Source organism: Lactuca sativa, chromosome 9 (assembly GCF_002870075.4).
Source record: "Lactuca sativa cultivar Salinas chromosome 9, Lsat_Salinas_v11, whole genome shotgun sequence".
Classification (NCBI taxonomy): Eukaryota; Viridiplantae; Streptophyta; class Magnoliopsida; order Asterales; family Asteraceae; genus Lactuca; species Lactuca sativa.
In genome coordinates this window covers 118,192,805-118,196,911 of record NC_056631.2, presented here as the reverse complement: position 1 = coordinate 118,196,911, position 4,107 = coordinate 118,192,805, and the positions used below count along the sequence as shown (strand labels likewise).

At 36.1% G+C, this 4,107-nt stretch overlaps 1 long non-coding RNA gene across 1 annotated transcript; it reads left to right on the top strand.

Moving 5' to 3' along the window:
- Positions 1–1,217: 1,217 nt before the first annotated feature.
- LOC111896782 (uncharacterized) lies at positions 1,218–2,484 on the top strand. The gene is made up of 2 exons (XR_002852031.3): positions 1,218–1,771; positions 1,842–2,484. It is a non-coding gene; the product is annotated as an uncharacterized LOC111896782 (long non-coding RNA).
- The last annotated feature ends 1,623 nt before the right edge of the window (positions 2,485–4,107 follow it).

Genomic DNA, 4,107 nt, shown 5'->3' with positions numbered 1-4,107 from the left:
TTAGACATTAATCCAACAATTATATGATGTGATATCTATGTGATTCTGTGCAATGTGTGATTCAGAGTTTACAGAGTTAGGACCGGGAGGTCCACAGAGTTAGAGCCAGAGGGTCCACATAGTTTTGGGACTGGAGGGTCCCACTGAGACACTTCGACCAGAGGGTCATACAGAGTTATAGCCTCGAGTGGCTAATATGTGTTGTATGTGGTATTTTGGGGAACTCACTAAGCTTCGTGCTTACCGTGTTATGTGTTATGTGTTTCAGGTTTTCTCAGTATCTCGGGACGGCACCGGCTTGATGGTACATTAGTGAAAGAATTATGTTTTGAGGATCCTGGATTATTAAGTAATTAAGAAGGGATTGTGTTTTGTAAACTAAAAAAACGATGTTTTATGAAATGTGTATTGAGAATCATATGTTTTTCAAAAGAAAAATTGTCTTGAAAATTTGCAGTGCTACAATAAAATACAATTCCTTTGAAATGCTTTAATAATATCATTGACATGTTTTTGGGAACAAATTTCGCAATATTATTCATCAAAAAATATACTCTGATTTTTTAATAAGCATAAACAAATCGGTCTTTTCTGGCCTTGAAGTTGAGGATGTTACAATTATATTTTCAAATCTTGTAGGATTTTGTACTTCTAGGGGAATAGAGTATTTGGACTTATGTGCATCATTTAGATTCAAATTTTGGTTCCCTGTAAGTTTTGGAATCCACATTCTTCCTTTAAAAGGTATTTAAACCTTGGTTGTTTTCTTTAATGTCAGATTCTTTCCTAACTTCTCTTTCTCAAGCTCATTATTTTGCATATCTTATCTTTGGGATACTTTGTCTTTTTCAATAAGGCTTGAGATGATATCAATACACATGTATCTTCTTTTAATTCGATTTTCATTAATCTTGTGACTTAGTGCATCACCAACAATGTATGCTATCCTGATACACTATCTCTTAGTGCATCACCAACAATGTATGCTATCCTGATACACTATCTCACAATCATAGTCACAAATGAGCTCAAGCCATATCTTGAAGCTATCTATTGTCTCATGATGAAATCCTTTTGAGTGAAGACATACAGATGACTCTTATGATCTGTATATATGTAACGTCCTTTTTACTGTTTTAATTATTGTTATATATTACAAATTTGGGAAACGAATAATAATAATAATAATAATAATAATAATAATAATAATAATAATAAAACAAAGGATTGACATAAATAAGATTAAACATTATAATATAATTGAAAAGGAGTAATAATTATGGAGGGCCTTTGGATCAATAATTAATAGTTTAGGGGAGACTTTTCAAAAACAAAATTAAGTTTCAATTGACGGGAGCGTGATTAAATGGCAGATGGTAGTCTCCTGGTACCATCGTTTGTCGTGAATGGCTAACTTGCTCCTCCGGCGAAGCTTAGAAGCTGTGAATAGGTTTCCGGTGAAACTCAGTTGCATTTCTACAGTCTACACACGAGTAAGAGAGATAGAGGTCTCTGTGTTTTGGCTCTTGAAAAGATAAATAAAGACGGGGGCTAAATTTAAAGTTCTATCCTTCTTTGTTGTTTTCCGACAATTGTTCCTCCGATGGTAAGCTCCTCCGATGGATAGTTGAAGTAGTCTTATAAACCGACAGAGCGGTGGTGACGAAAGTGAGGTATATGTGTTGCAATTGCTAAACTAACTTTCCGGAGGCGTAACTGAGATATTTAATGGCAGTTACGCTCACGTTTAGGCTGGATCTGGAGGGTTAAGGTTCAAGTATACAAACATTCTTCATCATTGTTTTGTGGATCCAATGTAAGACTCTGTTGTTCTCTGACAGGTTCTTAAGTCCTCCGACGAGCTAAGCTTCTCCGACAGCGAACCAGTGGAATGGGTGGAGTTAATTTAACTGATCCATTCAGCAAGGTGAAGAAAACTGTTCCTGTGTGTGTGATGTTAGCACTCGTGAAGACCGATCATATCTTGAGAGATTCCGGCGAAGATTCATTGTTTCTAATCTCCGACGATGCTGTCTATTTCTAGTTCATTTTCCTGCATAAAGACCGATAGCACTAGACCTTCTGTTAATGGAGATTTCATGCTTAGGCTGTAATTGACATATACATTTAATTTGTAGTATTTCTAACAAAAGAGTTTAGAGAGAGATCAAGTGATCAGTAAAGCTTGGCGAGGAGATCATGGGCGGAACCGGGGTTCCTTATGTTCATATGTTCGACTTTTCCGGTTAAGCTAATCTCGATAGCGAGGTTCGTATAGTCGTTCCTGATTGGACGCGTCATGATATCACCATTAATGAGCATTGAGGGAAACGTTGGTGAGGAGGATATTGTGAATGATTTTGACCATTTTGTTCTTCCTTTCATTTATTTATGGTTGTGAGGGAGTAATTTTCAAAATGAATTATTAACTATTTATTTATTTATGGTGGTGTAGCGGTTATAGTTATAGTTAGTATTATGAAATTGTTCATGTCATGTTAGAATTTGAGACCTGAAATTTAAGAGACAAAACTTCTACCAAACAAGGAATTATCAACTTATTGTTTTTTCAAAAATTCAATAAGTTAATGGTACTTTAGTTTTACATTTTTTTCCTTGAAATGTTCCTTATCAAATATTTTTTCCCAGAGATGGTCCTTATGGAACAAACCTTACGCACAAATGGTCCTTACTGTGGATGTCCTTTAAATGGATACGTTAAGTTGAAAGAATTTTCAATATAGACTATTTCTTCAATTTTGTTAAACTTACTTTACGACCATTTGTAAAATTTTACATAATGATCATTTGAAATATTATAATTTTAGTCACCCACTTTTTTCTTTTTACATTTTGGACACTTTTTTTTCATAACTTTGTTATTATATATTTTTTAAATATATAAATAATTTTTGTTGTTTATACTTTATCTAAAGTATTTAAATTACAATACCTAATTAAATATTTTCATTTTCTATTTTTTTATCTAAAAACATTTGAAGCATAAAAACATCATTTAAATGACATATATGCCCTATGAATTTTCTAAGGTTGACCATTTTAGCGACTTAACCTAAAAAATGGCTTTATGAGGGAAAAAATTTGTTTGTTGTCGGGCTGATTATGTCATTATTTCGTTTATGAAGGGTCATTCGGTCATATTTTGACAACCTCGTTTACTGATACCACTTAGGGTGCTGATTGTATTCTATCTCGATTGCCATGTCATTAATTAATGTCACATAGGTTGACGACTGTCTACCCCATAGTTTTATGGGTTTTAAAAGAGACCTTTTGCCCTCAACTGCTCACCACTTCCATCTCCACTTCCATCTCTTTCGGTAAACCCTTACTTGTTTACTTGTCCTCAAACCTCAAACACGGTGTAACATCCCGGAATATCAAAAGTAAAGTTGAGGGGCTAAAAGTGTAATTGGGAAAGGGTAACTCGGCGAGTCCACGAGTGGACTTGGCGAGTAGGGTCACGATTTTGGTCGCGTCTTAAGTGGCCAACTCGGCGAGTCGGCGGCTGGACTCGGCGAGTTGGTGCTGAGTGGAGAAAACCCTAATTTCGGAGGATGAGCCTTATATAAAAGACATTATACCCTCTCCCCAGCCTCCTTACCTTCCCTTAAGTCCAGAAAACCCTAGAAACGCGATTGTGAAGGATTGGAGTGCAATTGAACCTTGGAAAGGAGATTTGGAGGAAGATCTTGGAGAGTTAGGAGGCTTGGAGTAAGGGGCTTTGCTTAGATTCGGATTTCATTGCTGTTGGGGCTTCCTTTTGAGGTATTATCTCGTTCTTGGACTATTATTCTTCTAGATCCATTATTCTTGGAATGTATGTGAGGTTTAGCTTGTGGTATCTTGAGTTTGAAGAGTAGATCTGAGGTTGCTACCTCAGATCTGGAGTGGAGGAGGTCTTAAGTGCATTAAAGTCCCTGTTCTTGAGTGATTAGTGAAGCCATCATGTCCCAAACCCTAGCCCTAAAGTGTAAAATGCCTAGATCTCTTTGGATTCACTTAAAGTTTGCCACTTTACGTGATGGATGAGTTGTAGGAGGCTAGATCTACGTTTTGGATCAATTGCATGGCCTGGAAGGTTCT